Source organism: Pseudorasbora parva, chromosome 7, assembly GCF_024679245.1.
Source record: "Pseudorasbora parva isolate DD20220531a chromosome 7, ASM2467924v1, whole genome shotgun sequence".
Lineage (NCBI taxonomy): Eukaryota > Metazoa > Chordata > Actinopteri > Cypriniformes > Gobionidae > Pseudorasbora > Pseudorasbora parva.
In genome coordinates, this window is record NC_090178.1 from 26,347,828 (window position 1) to 26,366,161 (window position 18,334).

Here is an 18,334-nt window from a genome sequence, read left to right on the forward strand (position 1 = left end):
ACTTGTTTTTACATGCGCAAACGACAAACCAGCAAACAGATTATGTACATCACAGCCCTGCTATGTTAATGACATTGAAGATATTTCAGTGCAAAGACATATTCATAAGGCACATCATTCTCATTGATTCTCAGTCATTATTCACATTGTTCTTATGGTTTCTCAATAGAATCAATAATAGAATATCATCATTCTAATAGGGGCTCATTGTAACGCAGTGATAACATGCCCCACCTGGGATTTAAACCGCAGCTTGTGTCTTCTGCTAGATAGATCAGCATTAAAGAACGATCTCAACTGGTATAAGGTTACAATAATATCAGATTTGTCTAATTTTCTAATTAAATGAATGTCTTATTTAAAAATTAAAAGATTAAAAATTAAGATTAAAAAATTATATATATATATATATATATATATGGATATATATATATATATATAGGCCTATAATTATTATTTTTTTTATAATAATGTTGAAGTAACTTAAAGCTCTGTAGCAAATATAACAGGGCCGTGTGTACATTTTCAGGGTCCAATTTGGCAAATTATTTTGAATTTGTATCAGTTTTGTATAACTTTTTAGAAAGCTCATAAACTGTAGCATGCACACAGTCATAATCCAATGACTACAAAAGGCATTCATAAAGCACATAAATACATACAATGTTCCTTACTTAAAGGTGCCCTGTGTAAAAATTGAGGTAAAAATATCCAAAAAAATGACCTACACGCATCAAAAGAATGAGAAGAAATAAGGGTGATGATGTCATTAAAAAAATGTTAAGTTATAGTGCTGCAGAGATATCAACCTTAATTAGCAGTAGCATTACTAGCCCGGGCCGACGGGTATCGTAATACCAGTCTCTCGGCCATGCGAGGCGGTATGCGGTATGCGGGCAACATAACCACCAGCCACCTGGCGTACTTGAACCTGATGTCAATCGTGTTGAAAGTACAGCCCACTACTTCATTTCAGTTCAGGGAAGAGAGTGGATGGATGGCCGAAGCCCTTGGCCCCTTAAATGTATCTGATATGATAAAAATAGCTGTTTTTACCTGACCGGAAAAAGCGGAATTGTGGGCGCCCGGCGACTGTGTCCCGTCCCGTCATAATAAAGGTCCCGGTACTCGCGAGCCGTTTAAGCGCCCTCCAGTGGACGAAAAGTTGCATAGTGCACCTTTAAAAAAAAACAATAAAAAAAAAACATAAACATAAACATGCTGAAATAGAGCCCAACACTGTCTCAGAACTATTGTAGTGGTGAGTTTTATGAAACCAAATATTCAGAAATAGATTTTTATTCAGAAAATTATCCCATTTAAATGGAATTTATTTACATGGACTTTTATGCAAATCCAAAACACAAACACAGATGGTCGACTGTGTCTTAATGTTGGTCTAACACAATTTTATCTTCTCATACTCAATAAGCCATGTGTTTCAGTCTACCATTAACAGCTAGGTCTTCATATCACTAAGGAAGCTCAATTACAGATTGGGAATTTAAACCACATGTCTGCCTTTCACAGAGCGTCACAACAACTGTTACAAGTGACAACAGTAGTGAACAGCCAATCACATGCTCTGGATCAGTGGAACGTCCTTCTAGGGCTGGTCGATTCCGAAATTTTTGGAATCGATTCCCAGCCCTACGTCCTTCACTGTCGCTCCTCCTTTATGCTCCGACACGAGACAGGTTCGGCACGCAGCTATCGCTCATTATTATTCTCGACCAGCCTTTTCTCACTGTCCCTCAGCCTCTCTGTTTGCCACATTTGCCCCTCGCACTCCTGAGACTGCGCTCTACTAATATTTTGAAGACAAGAACTTAAATACATTTAAAGGAATTTTCCACTATTTATAATGATATATAAAAGGCAATAAAAAGTGGATAATTTGTTTTGTTTAATGACTTGAAATGAATTCACTATGGTTTTCTTTTCCTTCGTATGAAAAGCCTTATATGGCAAAAAGGAGAATTTGTTCACAGTGAGTGTTTAAACACACGCAGTATCTGCATATCTCAGTAGTGATCATGATAAGATTACATGTAAGCGGATTGAAAGAACTGTGCATGCAGCGTTTAAACTTTACTGTAACCTTGGTAACAGAATTACATATGTAAACAAACTGGTGTGGTAAACAGCAGTGCCAGACCAAGCAGTCACACCCATTTATTCGAAAGAGGATGAATGAAAAGAAATGATTCACAGCAGGAGGAATTACCTTCAAATGTCACATGCACCATTCGAATAAAAAGTTCAAAAATGAGGAAATATCTGACATGGCTACTGCATGGCTATGTAGACTTCTGTTTGCAGGCAGTAATTCCAACATGGCCAGCAAAAGTGTGGTTAAATAATAACAGTTGAGAGAAGCCTGTTTAAAAGGAATATCACACTGAAGTCAGGCATATGATTCTCTAGAGAAGCAGACATAGCATACATAAACACTGGCTCTTCACTTTTTAATACTGTTGACTTTCAATTCACATGCACTACACTTATGTTCATGGAGCTGCACTGTCACGGTTCATGAATTCAATGCCTCATTCGTGTGTGTGTGTGTGTGTGTGTGTGTGTGTGTGTGTGTGTGTGTGTGTGTGTGTGTGTGTGTGTGTGTGTGTGTGTGTGTGTGTGTGTGTGTGTGTGTGTGTGTGTGTTCAGCCAAGGAGGCAGTGGTGGCTGTCATCGACCATGTCTTTTGGTTACATGGCCTCCCAATGGCTGTGGTCTCCAACGAGGGTTCCCCAATTTGTGTCCAAATTCAAAGAACGATGCAATGTTTTGTTTCCAAGAATTCTTCATCCTGGAGCCAACAAATTTCTGCAGCCACACATATGCCAGAAAAAAAAGAAAGAAAAAAAACACACTACTTTCTAATTTCAAGAAAGGCATCATTATTAAAAGCTGCTTTGTTAGAACCCTTTTGACTGAGATTTGTTTATGTCTTTCTGTTTGGTATAAAGTGAATAGAAAAGACGTAATATCCATCATTTCCACGTAACCTCCCTCCCCCATTCCCTCCCTCACCACAAACAGGCCTGTGCATGTGTAGTGTGCTGTGTGTTGTGATTTTGTCTTACTACAAGTATCAAGTCATCTAATTCCTTTGCTTTGTGTGTGGGTGACTATTAATTTTATTCCCCTAGAACTCCACCATAGGACCCCACTAGAGCACAATCATTTTCTAGGTTATTTAGCCCAATGATGTTAATGAAAACTTTGCTTTTGTTGTTTTTTCAAACAAGGCCACACAAATATTATATATACAAACAATTTAAACAAACCAGTCCCCTGAACCAACCTGGGCAATTATAGACTTCTCTGACTAACAAAGTACCCCGTAGATTTTTTTTGTTTAGTTTTTTTGAATGTGGGTAATTGAAAGAAAATTACTGATGGAAGAGATAAAATTACAGATTGAACTATCCTCTGAAAAATATGTGATTTTATATTGCTACAATGTTTTTTTTTTTTTTTTTCAATTCCATGTTTCTTTTAGGTCAACATGCCAATGGTCTAATTAACATATTATACATTGCTAAGTGCTAACATTACAAAACCTGTTTTTTGATATCTGGAATGCAAAGCATAACTCACACAAGAATAGACAAAACACCAATAATAAATAAGTCTGTACTTTACCTATCACCTAAACATCATCTTGCTGTAAACAGGACAAAGCAAAGAAAAAAGGAAGAAACAATTGTATTAGTGACTTTACTTTGCATCTTAAATTGCATAAGGTAAAATAATAACTGTTCTGTAAATAATAGTTTACAATTAGTAATACAATTATTGAATTGTACAGATTTATGTTACGGTTGATACAAAGAAAAACTTGTGCGAGGATTCAAGTGCAAAAAAGGAGCTATTTATTAACAAATAAAACAAACTTAAAGTATACAGTACTTGCAACAATCCAACCAAGACTGACAAACCAACCCGATCACACATAAATTTGTTTATTTGCACACCAACCCATTGGGCCACTGAATCTGCATTAACGACAACAGTTGGAGCAATAGCCTTAGTCCTAATGGGTTGTTATCATAGCTATCAAAATCCAGTGTATTTTGCGTACATGAGTTTTTGTTGTAGGTGGCTATTGTATATGGCTAAAAAATAATAATAATAATAATAATTGCGTACTGTGCTAATTAATTGAGACTTCTTACAGCTCTTACAGGTTGTTGGCCTTGTTTGTTTCATTGCTTCTCTCCCCTTTTTTGTAAGTCGCTTTGGATAAAAGCGTCTAGTGTAAATGTAAATGCGTATAAATAGTACGAGTGTGCAACGGGATCTGACAATGACAGGAGCACATGCTCGACATCATATGCACGCGAAAAGCAGCGTTTCATATGAACGCCAAAATGAGTTTTGGCGTATACTTTCTACGACATTGCACACTCGTACTATTTCGTGTTTTGTGACATATGTTTTGTGACATATGAGGACACAAATGTGTATAATGACATGGGTATGACAGGTTAGCCATGGAGAGGGTGAATATGAGGACATTGGCCATATGTCCCCACTTTTCAAAGTGCTTAACTATAAATCAAACAGGAATATATTTTTTTCATTGGGGGGGGGGGGGGGGGGGGGGGTTTCATTTTTACCGTGTGCAATGCGCAAACTATTTTTTACGGTCTGTGGCTGAAGCACAGAAGTACGCCCACGGCCCGCCCATGGAGTCAACGCCCACCTTTAAATGAAAGCGCAGCTTTTTCTGCACCAGCAGTGGGAGACAATGCTATTTTTGAGCCTATTTGTACTTTTTCTGGCAAAGTCCGCGGGATCTAATGGTAAGAGTTGCTCTACTATAACTAACATTGTTTTGTTAATGTTATTAACATGGTGAACTCCTTAAATCAAGTAGGGCCCAGCCTATTTAATTTAAACACCACTGATGGATCAGAAGAATAAAAAAATTTGAATAGTCATGTCGTGTAATTAAATGGAATCTTGTATTTCAGATTGCCCTGCAAATCAGGAAGTGTCATGTGAGAGTCTGCGAGAGTCCGAGGGATTCACATACACGGTTCCCTCGAACATCAAATGCTTAACGTTACATGGCCATTGTGAACAAGGATGGTACTTTCAGGTTGTTTATTGTTCTGGATTTAATCGATACATTTTTATTCATATTATTCTAAAACAGTCAAACGTTTTGTAATTCAACCGTTTGCCGTTTTGTTTTATAGAACGAGACGTTTATAGTCGATTCAACCCCGAATGCCGGTGGAGTGAGGTCCCCGATTGTACAGGATGTGACACCAGTGAACCTGACAGTCAGTGTCTGTGAGAACCTACAATGGCAACTGAAATGTGAAACGGTAAGAGCAATGAATGTGCATTTCATTTACACACCAATAAATACTTAGCACGCTTGTTTGTGTGTTTCTAAATGCAGTGTGCTTTATACCATTAAAAATATAATGTTTCTTCTGTTACAGTGTGAATGCAATATTGAGTACACGGGTAAACATATGAATCCTCACACATACTCTAGAAACTAATTTTTTTTTTTACTGTATATAAATTATGATTTGGATTGCATTTATCTAAAGTTACAGATAAAAAACATTCACCAGCACATGGATCCCATGACAAACAAGATGACAACAATAATGACAACGGTAAAAGAGATGCTTTAGCCGGTAAATGTTTTGTTTTTTTTAAATATATATTTATATATTTAAATATTAAATATATATTTATATATATATATATGTTAACTCACCTTGCTATTTGATTACCCTTATCTTTTGCTATCTTTTTACATGTATATTCAGCAAGTTTACTTCCATGGGGGATTGCTTTGATCATTGGGATTGTTGGTGCTGTTGTAATCATCATCAGCTTGTATTGCCGTTTCAAAAGGTGAGTGCCTTAAAGGGGGGGTGAAACACTCAGTTTCAGTCAATCTCATGTCAATCTTGAGTACCTATAGAGTAGTATTCCAATATGGGCTGTACCGAGTCTTTCCGGAAAAAAAAGAGCGCCTGGAGGCGTATCGAGTGGGCGGAGCTAAAGAATGACGAGAGCGCAAAGTGGTGACGTCCTCAAGCGTGGAGAAACTCATGGCTATCGAGCTCAGCTAATACAGATAATGATCCAGAATCAAATCTGAGGCAGAAATAAATTGAACAGGAGAAACAGCAACAGCAGGACGGCCGTCTCTGTGGTATGTACTGTATTTAGTGGCCTGTCAACATTTGCGCTTGTTTACTCGCAGTTTATGAGGACATGATTTCGGTTTATGGACTATTGTATGCGACTAAACCTTAGCAGTAGCAAGCAAAACGGTTTTGCACGTCAGACTAGTCTAACGTTACACATAGAACAACAATAGTCCGTTAGTGCATTTGAATGACGAAGCACGCGATCGTGTCGTTTACTGATGTTTACTCATGCGACGATAGCCAACAGCAGAGACATTTGAAGCAGTTTTACTCACCGGCTGCTTCCAAAGCAGGACCGAACCTTTATCGCGCTCTGTCAAAAACACACTTCTTTGGTATGATTTGGTGAAGTCCTGACAGCAGTGAACGGTGGAGATCCACTTTTGCGGCGCGACTGAAGCGTTGTGAAGCTTCCCGTCATTTCTGCGTTCAAATCGGGTCAAATGCTCCGCTGCCTTTCCCGGAATGCTGTGCTGAAGCGTTGAAGTCACCCATAGGAATAGCGCGGCGCCTGGATCGACTGGATCTGCACCTGAGTGTTTATGGGCGTGCATTTCCTCTCTCGCTCTAGTCACGCGCGCGCGCGCACCCTACTGGGAGAAGAGCCCGTACGGCCCAGACAAGGACCTTCCGATCTATTAACGTCAAGTCGAGCCATACTCGAAAAAAACTCTCCGAAACTTGTGAGAAACCGGAAGGAGTATTTTTAACACAGAAATACTCCACCAAAGTCCAACATTAGTTTTTGAAACTTTGTCTATGTTTAGGATGGGAATCCAAGTCTTTAACAGTGTAAAAAGCTCAGTATGCATGAAACAGCATTTCACCCCCCCTTCAACAAAGTAGGTCATGTGTAAGGCTGAAGTTGTCCTTCTGTCTCATTAGAAGAAATAAAGGCCATTACAGTTCAGTAATGCATGTTTTACTTTCATGAATAGACTTCTGCCTTTTTTGCTACAGGTCAAATGGCTTCAGTTCAGTTGCTCCAGAGAGACTGACCCTGAAATGCATGTTCTGTACGCCACATTAGAAAAAGAAAAGAAAAAAAGCGCTAAATTACCAAAATAATCACTTTTCATCTTTATAGATTGTGTTTGTGTTTGTCTTTTAAACTAAAGGTAACCTTCAAAGGATAGTTCACCCTATAATGAAAATGAATTCATCATTTACTCACCCTACTGTTATTCTAATGCCATATGTCCTGACTTTGGCTGTTGTCTTCCGAGCTTGACTGCACATTTGCAAGATTCTACTCACCCCCAAAAAAAGCTCACAATTGAGAAATATCAAGATTAATAAAAATGTGTCATAAAATATAATCCATGTACTTTCTTCTCTGAGGTTGATATAACTGTTGTTGTACATCTGTAGCTGCCTCATCAGACAAACAGAGTTCCAGTCCGGAGATATTTAACTCATTGAAGAAACTTCATGGATACTTTTTTGGTATTTCTAGGTGTTGTTTCATGTCATGTTTTTCATCTCTTTATCTTTTATTTCTCACTTATGTTCTTTTTCTGGCCGAGTCAGAGTGAACTGTGTCTCTTAAAAACGCACAGTTGAGCATAGAAGACCAATGGCCAGGTCAGGATTACCATCAAATAATGCATTACTTCCCAGTTTCACTTAGAAGGCTTAAGTCTAGCCCCAGACTAAAATGCATGTTTGAGCTGTTTTAACTGAAATATGTCACTGTCATTGCTTTGTCTCAAGACCAGTAATGTTTTTTTTTCTAGGAATATTTATAAAAGCTACATAAATGCCCTAATTTAACTAAGGCCTAATTCTGGTTTAATCGAAGCCCTGTCTGTGTGCGAAACAAAGCCTACATTTCAGCATACCCCCAGAAAATTGGAATATATACGACACATTTTGCATGGGACCATTCTGGGATACTTTCGTGTCTTTTTAAAAAAGGTAGATGCTGGTCAGCTGGTCACCATGCACTACTATTATATGGGTGAGCGTGAGTGTGACTTTTATTTTATTCTTCTTTTATGGTCCAAAAAAGAATTCTGCATTAGAACAAAATCAGGGTGAGTAATGATGAGTTAGAGTGAACTATCCCTTTAACTCTGACCTGTGCTACAAAGGCTGGAACATAGAGGCACTGACACTAAAATAGAGAAATTGTATTAGGCCTATCTAAAACAAATTTTGACAATAATGTTGAAGTGACATTTATATAACTCTAGTCCTGAAGGTCCACTGTCCTGCAGAGTTTTATATACTCTATATATCATATACATACATACTATATCAGGGGCGTGCAGCCCTTATATTCTGTGAATGCTCTGCATACACATGCAATTTGAGAGAACGAGTTTGTGGACTCGCTAATTAATATTAAAACTATAAATGGATTTAAAATCCATTTGAGGTTTGTGGGAGCAAGGTAACTGTACAACCAGGGTAAGAAATTAAATTGCCGCTGTGGAAGCAAAATGCAATGAAATGCTGTGCCAGTGAGTACACATATCTATATATTATATATCTATATATATTTCTATATATTTGTTTAACTTAAAAAAGTATTATTGAAATTGAACATATACGTTTTTGGCATGTTACACTGTCATCGCAAATAAAACAATTACCCAATATGCTTACAAAATATTTTAATAATATTTGAATAAAGGTTGTCGATTCTTAAAAATGTTCATTATATTAACTCAAATTTTTCATTTCAATGAACTCAAAATTTTAAGGCAACCAGGTAACTTATTTTTTAAATATGTTTTTTTTACAGTGTAGCAAGCTTGTCACCCTTAAATTACTAAAATTACTTAGATTGTCTGCCCTTAAACAGTACATATTAGGACCTTAAGGGCTAGATAAAGTATAGGTGTACTTCATAAACATATTTAGAAGGTACTGTATGCATAGCCAAAATTAATCAAAATGGTTGTGTTTGTATGCCAAGCTATATCTGATAAAGTATACTCATATACTCATAATTTTGGGCACTATTGATTTATCGGGATGTACTTTATGTGCACTTACGTCTGTGTACAATGTACTGGGTAAGGGTAATACATAGCTTAAGGTTAGGTTTAGGGTTAGGTTCAGGGTAAGAACCTAGTTATTACCCAGTCATGTACATGTACATGACTGTAAAATAAAGTGCTACCATTTTCTCTATACTGAATATCATAACTTAAAGAAAATGAAAGGATGATGTTACACTTTGTCGTGCTGTGTGTAATAATATGATATTGAAAAATAAAGTTTAGTGTCAGCTGCCATTGTGTTGTGAGATGAAATTAGCACTTCTAAGAGAATTAGGCCTATGCAATATTTGTAATCAGTTGTAAACATTATTTTGAATGCATATATGCATATATATTTAATTTTCTTTCAAATAGCATTTCTTTTGTATATGTAGTATTGTTTTGCCTTTGCTATCTAGTTATTTTGTTAAAAGGATTTCTGTTAATAAAATCTGATGAGACCTTTCATGCCTTGTGAAGTTACTTGCTTGGATTTACATTTTAAAACTGTAATGTTCTCCTTTCTTTTGAAGTGCTGAGAAATGCAGAAATTCAAAAAAAGCCTTACACTCCAATCTAACCATCTTTTGATTTGGTAATTTAAAATATATCTGTGAACATTAAATATAACAGCTGGTGGTAAAAATCTAAATGTGTAGGGCTGATCTTCTGGCTTTCTAATAGAAACTGTTAGATTCTACACTCTGTTCGAGCAAATCACAAACACAGGTGGTCAGCAGTGGCTGGTCTAACACAATTATATTTCCTTATACTTGGTAAATAAAACATCATATGAACAAAGCATCTGTTCCAGACCAACAGCTAGGTCTTCATTACTAAGAAAGCTCAATTACAGTGGGTGTTTACGTCAAACATCTGTCACACCCATTTATTAGAAAGAAGATGAATGAAAAGAAGCAGCAGGGGGAATGCCAATCTGACAGGGTGAATTCTTGGCCCCAATTTCTAGGCCAGAGGCAGGGAATAACACCCTAGTCAAATATGTTCCGATTCTGACTTTGAAATTCTAATCAGCAAACAGAAAATTGTTGTGTCATTGCAAACCAGATATGTGGTAAAGATAAGTGATTTTATATGGTCTCCGCATTCAGCCCCTTTCCAAAGCATGATGAGAAGTGAAAGTCCTGTGTGTTTGTGTTGCATGATTGAAATATGTTATTTCAAAAGTCAAAGAGTAACTGTTTCAAGTCGATTTAACATAAAGCAATCACATTTAAACCAGAACCCTAATATAATGGTGTTAAACCAAAATGAATTGCATAAATTCATTTAAATTCAGGCTCTGTCAGTTAACCCTCAAAAGACAAAAATAATGATATTCCAAAAAAAGACATGCACCTTGAACACACGCAGAACTACACTTACCTTGGCAAAAATATTAGCAAAACAGGACTATTTAAAATCTGTGAACAACCTGAGTGTCTACAGAGATACCTCCTAAGGCACAGCAAGCTCAAACCTGGTCCTACAAAAGAACAGCCAGCAGCTAAGACCTCCACACTCTTAGTATAGAGACATTTTTATATTGCAATGTTTATTTTTAACCGTATTAGATGTTATATTTTATTTTACATTTGTTTTTCATTCTTTTAATTGTTATTTGCTTTGGCAATGTAAAGATTTCTTTTACCATGCCAATTAAGCTATTTGAATCGTGATAACAAAGTTATTCTTCTGCCTGATATAATGTAGTTCTTCAAAAACAGTTCCACAAAATGGTTGCCACTGCCAAGCAACACAGATGCAGCTACAAAGACGTAGTGGAAAGCATTCTTAAAGATTGATTATTAACATTTATGGATATCACCATTAATTGTGCAATTGTTGAAGCATTGATCATATAAGTTAGCACTCCTTTTTGCTGTATAAAGAGTTTTTAATTGCTATACACATTGTGTGGAGCCAGAGGCAAGGATACTGCTCCAGCATCTACTCTCATTGAAGTTTCACAATCCAGTAAGATCACAGAGACACTGACATCATTTGTTTTGCAAGCAGTGATCGGTGTAGATTGTCACTGTGCCAGCTGCTTTACAAATTCGTGGCAACATAGAGCCGAGGAAGTTCACCCCCATGGGCTCTCTACTAGTGTACCTAACATTAGGAGAAGAAAAATGTGGCCTTTAACCATGTATTTGTAGCTGTTGACACTTGCCAGCAATGCATTTTGTGGTTAAACTTGCCCCACTCTTTGGAACCAAGGTCAAACCCAGATCTCCGGTGTGGGAGGCGGGTGATCTAACAAGGAGGCTAAAGGTTGCAGTCCGTAAAATGTCTATTGAGAACAGGGTAGTGAGGTTTACCAGCACAGCTCTTACTAGCTGGCCTCCGTTACCCTCTCCCTCCTAAACCTCTCTCCCATCTGGGTCACAGCACCAATGTAACCCCTCAGGGCCTACTCGCCCCACTGTGTGCCGTCTTCGGCCCGGGTCTAGGAGGAGAGCTTTGGACTTCAATTGGCAGTTGCCCTCTTTAGCACTGTATCCCATATGCAGCTGCATATAAAACCAGACATTCTTGACAAGACCCTCAGGTGTAATTGTCTTCAGTGCAGCAGACTGCTTGAATTTTCAGACTGCTTGAAGTCTGCCTCCTTTAACGCAGGAGAGTGGGATGTTTTGTCACATCATTCTCTGCAAAGGTTTTTCACAACTCCAATGAAAACGTTGTTGCTACTGATAAACTTGGGATCTGTGAACAGACACCTTTAGTTGATCGGTGGATAAACTGCTAAAACCGTTGGGATGGAGAGCCTGGTTTAGGTCAAAGAAACTTTGCTGACAGAAGAAACAGACAAGCAAATTATTTCATAATGCTTTGTCTGTAAATTACGGTATACACTCTTAAAAAATGCTGGGTTAAAAACAACCCAAGTTGCGTTGAATATGGACAAACCCAGAAATTGGGTTGTTTGAACCCAGTTAATGGACCCATTCGAACAACCCAATTTCTGGGTTTGTCCTTTTTCAACCCAACTTGGGTTGTTGGAGTGTATATACAAAACAATGATTAATATAAGTTAACCTCAAGGAACATACAAAAAGAATAAAAAATCCACATCATGACCCCGTAAAGGCAGCAGCCCTTAGTCTCCTTTGAAAGGATAATGTGCATAATCAAACCTTAAATACTGTCGAGAAGACTACACTGCTTTCTTGAGGGATTAAGGCTAATGTATTTGGAAGGACTTGACTTATCTACTGCAGTAGATCTGTCACACACAGACACACACACACACACACACACACACACACACACACACACACACACACACACACACGTTTGTTTTTGTGACATATGGGGACATTCCATAGGCATAATGGTTTTTATACCGTACAAACCATATTTTCTATCCCCTTACACTGCCCCTAAACCTACCCATCACAGGAAACATTCTGCATTTTTACTTTCTAAAAAAAACCTCATCCTGTATGATTTATAAGTATTTTGAAAAGTGGGGACATGGCCAATGTCCTCATATTTCACCCTTTTCTTGTAATACCTGTGTCATAGCCATGTCATTATACACATTTGCGTCCTCATATGTCACAAAACCCTGAGTTTGCTTCTCCAGTTCTGTTTGCCTTAATGACAGACTGCCTTGTTTATATTCTCATTAAAGACTGTTGTTATCCTGTCAACCTCTGCTCTTGGATCCATTCTTTATATTCCTGACATTACAAGCAAAGTGCAAAAGCCCAAACCAACACTGGGTAATAGAGTGCACTTTGGGAGTCAGAGTTGAACAACATGAACTGGCTTTTTTTTTTTTTTTATTATTATACTGTTGTCAGGTCAACTAACAACGTTTGCATGGTTTTTACATTCAAAAACATCATAAGTAATAGGCTATTTTCTACACTGGTTTTGATGGGTGTGCCACACTGGAGAGTTAGAAGTAAACGCTTACGGCTAGGATTGGAGAAGATTTGCATATTAATGAGCTTTTGCTCTCCTGTCAGTTCACATGAGGGAGGAATTGTTTTGAAAGCGGCCAGAATAATTCTCTGTCAGGCCCAGTCAGGGCTCAGTCTCAAAACTTTTTTATCAAACAAACACAATGATTTATCCCCTCGTCCACCCATGATTGATTGATTTTTTTAATACTTGGCCCGCCTGATCGGTGGATATAAGCGCAAACCAGATACAAGCGGCCACTCTTCAAACATCAAGTCAAGAGATTGAACAACGGAGATCAAGAAATGAATGTTATTTCACTATTTAAGATTCACCAGCCTGCTGACGTGCTTAGGTTTTGGTAGCCCGACAGGAAAACACATAGCCCCGGGACGTTGGGCTTTGTGAGCCCTGGGATTCTGATCCCGAATTGCAATGAAACAAATAAGGGAATCTCTGGCCTGTGACTGTGCTATATGTTCTGTTAGACACGTACACAAAATCACATTAAATAATACATTAAACTTTGTTGTGTTTTCCACCAAAGCCTATTATATACACCCAGAACAACTTGTTCTTTATGGCTTCTGATGCCATAAAAACCTATTTTGCAGCACTTGTTCTTGCACCATCAGAAAATGCTGCCAGGCGTAATCTTGAAGATTCAACATCTTTCAAAACAGCTGCAACACCAACCTTAACACACACACACTCACACTCAAATCACACACTCACGCTCACACACACTCTGCTAGGTTAAACACAACCAAGTTGTGTTGAAAATGGACAAACCCTGAAATTGGGCTGTTTGAACGGGTCCATTTACTATAGGGTTCAAACAACCTAATTTCTGGGTTTGTCCATTTCCAATCCAACTTGGGTTGTTTTTACCCAGCATTTTTTAGAGCTCACTCACTCAATCACTCACTCACTCACACTGGTGCTCACAACTTCAAAAAGTTAGGAGCACGAGCAAAAATGTAGAAGGACCACAACTAAATTGTTAATATACTTAAACTAGCGTATGGGACGCTCAAAGGGCTCGGTTAGGTACTAGTAGAAATGGTGGTAAGAGTTTCCGGGTAGAGAAACGGAAGTGAGAGAGACAGTTTCCCAGATGAAGGGTTTTATTCCAATTATTTCTGCATGTATGAGGTATTACAGGCATTCATCTATACGGTACGTGGTTTCTTAATCATTCACTCACAGAACCACAAACATGCAGCAGTCCATTTTGTGCAAGAGAAAAAAATTCAGTCTCTCCACCTCTGTGTATATACTGCCTGTGGAGACTTGTCCAGACATGTTCTGGGTTCAAGCTTAATAACTTATATACATAGATACCTACAGGGGGCGTTGTTGGGCTTTCGGACATAGCCGCCCCCAAATGTCACTTGTGACTTTTGAACCTGGTAGAAAGCCCTTTTTAAATGGCAGGATGGGTATTGTCATCATCCATGAGTTTGGGTAGTGGGATTAACCGAGCCACAGGTCTAACATAAATCCGATCTTTGACCTGAATTGCAACTGTCCTTATGCGCCCATCAGGTCCAGGGAAGATCGAACCTGATTGATCTTGGGCAATCTTTTTGGAACCAGAAGATGGAGGGCTCGTGGAAGTTGTGGGTCCATGATGAGCACTACCTGGTCAACCCTGAGCTTGTCGTTGTCCTTTTGCCATTTATGTCTCTCCTGGAGATTTGGCAGATAGTGATTAATAAACCTAGCCCAGAATTGGTCTGCAAGTATTTGACTATGCCTCCATCTTCTGGTTCCAAAAAGATTGCCGGAGTCATACATTACTTGTGGGAGAGAGGAGTCATGGCGACCCATGAGCAGTATGTTGGGTGTGATCGGGTCTGGGTCAGCGATGTCTGATGATATGTAACCTAAAGGCTTGGCATTCATAATACCCTCAACCTCAATGAGAACTGTGCGGAGGACAGTTTCAGGGACTGTCTGTTCCTTCAGAATGACTCTCAAGGCTTGTTTCACTGATTTTACTTCCCTCTCCCACACCCCACCAAAATGTAGAGCACTGGGTGGAATAAATCTGAAAGGGATTTTCTGTTCAGCTAACTGCTCCTTTAACTGAGGTACCATAGCATCATAGGCCTCTTTAATCTCTCGGTTTCCTCCAACAAAATTGGTGCCATTATCAGAGAAGAGTTCAAAGGGCTTGCCTCTTCTAGCTATAAATCTCCGTAGAGACTTATACCAAAAAGGCATCAGTGTCAAGACTCTCAAGCAGATCCAGATGGAGGCATCGGATCGTCATACATTTGAAGACTATTCCCCATCTCTTTTCGGTTCGTCGTCCTATTTTCACTGTGTATGGGCCAAAACAGTCCATTCCAGTGGAATAGAAGGGGGGCTTGTAAATCCTAAGACGAGCTGGTGGGAGATCTCCCATCATGGTGATGCTAGGTTGGGCACGCCACTTTTGACATTCAATACAGCTGTGCTGATGTTTCTTGATGGCTGCTCTGCCTCTCAAAATCCAATAGTGACGTCTGAGCTCTGCAAAGACTCTTTCTGGCCCGGGATGAAGGAGATTGGCATCATATTCCTTAATAAGGAGTTTAGTTATTTGTTGACTGGGATCGAGAACTATGGGATGCAAGGCATTCATGTCTATATGTTCAGCATGACGCAGTCTCCCTCCAACCCTAAGGAGCCCAGCATCTTTATCATATTCAGGAGACAGAGACACTAACCGGCTATTGGATGGTAAGGGTCGGTTTGATGAGAGGGCCTTAACATCATCTGGAAATGAATCTCTGTGGGCTTGTTGAAGAAGGAACCTTTTGGCAGCAGCATAATGTCCAGCTGCATCTGCCTGCGGTGTGGAAGATTGAGCCGCCCCGTGCAGGGATGCCACTGTAGCCTTTACCAAGCCTTTCCAGGTGTCATACTGATTGGTGTCTGGGAGCTGTACATCTGGGCTAGTGCCTAGGTGGAGGCAGATTGCTGACTTCTTTAATTCAGTGTCTGGTTCAGGGTCAGCAACTAGCATGGTTGGCCAGGATGCTTCTGATTGATACAGGAAGTCTGGTCCATTGGCCCAAAGGCATGATTGTGTCAACTCCTTTAGGGACTTTCCCCAGGTTATGTAGTCGGCTGGGTTATTGCCAGAGTCCACGTACCTCCAGGAACTAACATCTGTGAGGGACTGAATTTCAGCAACCCTAGTTCCTACAAAGACCTTATACCTACAGGAGTCAGCTAGCAGCCAGTGAAGAACGGTGGTGGAATCTGACCAGAGAACAACTTGCCCGATGGTCACGGTAAGTTCTGTTAGGAGAACTTTAGCTAATTGTGCTCCAGTAAGTGCTGCGCTTAGTTCAAGTCGAGGCATTGACATTTGTTTCCGGGGGGCTACACGTGAACGGGCCAGCACAAATGAAATGTGCACATGCCCATATTTGTCTTCTGTACGCATATATGATTCTGAGCCGTATGCTCTCTCAGAGGCATCACAGAAAATGTGTAGGTCTCTGGTGAATGTTTCATCATATACTTGAAATGGAGTGTAACATCTGGGAACATCTAGCTGTTCCAAATCAGATAGTTCCTGTACCCAGGTTTGCCATCTATTTCGTAGGCTGTCAGACTCAATGAAGTCATCCCATCCCAAGTGGATTTTCCACAGATCCTGAATGAATATCTTGGCTTGAGTGGTGAATGGAATTAGATACCCGAGAGGGTCATACTGTGATGCCAAAACCTTGTAGATATTTCTCAGAGTTGGTTTGGGACATTCTACATGGCGAGGCTTGTATCCTAAGGAATCGCTGAGACAGTTCCATCGCAGTCCAAGTGTGCCCTCTAAAAGATCTGGACTCTTTTGGAATAACCATAGCTCACTGCTTTCCGACCTTGCTTCTGATGGAAGATGTTCAATGACTTCTGGTTTGTTACTGGCCCATTGGCGGAGGTCAAACCCTCCAGTAAGCAGCAATTGCCGAAGGCCATCTACAAGAGTTCTAGCCTTCTCAATCGTTTCCATACTTTGAAGACAATTGTCTACGTAGAATGACTGGGTAACTGACTCTGCAATAGTGGGATCAATTCTGCTGTTGTCATGGGCTATTTGTTGCAGTGCATATATGGCACAACACGGGCTGCATGTTGTGCCAAAGGGTAGGACTCGCCACTCATATATCTTCGGCTGCTAAGTCTTTTGCATGTTTCTCCAGAGGAAGCGCAGGATTGACTTGTCATCTGGCAGTAGGCGAACCTGGTGAAACATCCCTTTCACATCTCCGCTCACAGCCACAGTGTGTTGTCGGAACCGAAGCAGAACACCAAGCAAAGATGGGCCGAGTGTGGGACCAGGAATAAGAAGATCGTTCAAAGATTGACCCTGATACTGGAAAGAACAGTTAAACACAATCCTGTTTTAATCATTGTGATTTACCATATGGTGTGGAATGTACCAGGATTCAGTGGACTTTTCGGCTTCCTCAGTGGAGATTTCTGCCACATAGCCAGCTTGTTCTAGTTTGTTCATCTCAGTACAGTATGCATTAGAGAGTTTTGGGTCTTTGGCGAGTCTCCGTTCAGTGCTGCGAAGACTTGCTAGCACTGCTTCCTTAGGGGCATTAAGGGTGACAGCGTTTGGTCATCTAAGCAAGGGAGTGGCATATCGTAGAATGCCATCCACTTCTACCCTAGTAGTGTGCGTTTGTAGTAGTGTCAGGGCATGCTGGTCCTGCTTGGAACAAGTGGCTGTTGTCTCATTAATGTAAGGCAGGGTGTCAATCTGCCAAAGACGCTCAACATTCTTGAGTAACTCTGCATTCTGAGCATCTATAGAGATGTTCAGACATTGTTGATCACAAGGAGCAGTGTGGCTGTATCCAACAGGGCCTTGAAGAGTCCATCCAAGTCTGGTGTGAACAGCTATGGGTGCATTAGGAGGACCCATTCGTATGGGTTGGATTGGCACAAGTAGGTGGGGCATGTCCGACCCAATAAGTAGCAAGGGTTGTGCTCGTTTAATCTGTGGCAATGGTAATGACCTGATATGGTCATATTTGCATTGGAGAACAGCTACTGGATAAGAGTGTTCAGACAGTCTCAGATTCTCTGCAGTGAAGACATGATTTATCTGGAACCTCTTTGTTGGCCTGTTTAAAGCTGACACAGAGAGGGAAACAGATGCCCCATTTAACTGAAGTACATCCTGACGTATTGTATGTAATATTAGGGTTTCAGGCACTGTTGCAAGGT

The 18,334-nt window shown here is 39.8% G+C and overlaps 1 long non-coding RNA gene across 2 annotated transcripts in view; it reads right to left on the reverse strand.

The window, feature by feature from the left end:
• Positions 1 to 18,334, reverse strand: part of LOC137083121 (uncharacterized) — a 178,978-nt gene that overhangs the window by 4,453 nt on the left and 156,191 nt on the right. For both annotated transcript variants that reach the window (XR_010906458.1, XR_010906459.1), the window contains one exon: positions 1,057 to 1,178. This is a non-coding gene — a long non-coding RNA (uncharacterized lncRNA). The remainder of the gene's footprint in view (positions 1 to 1,056; positions 1,179 to 18,334) is intronic.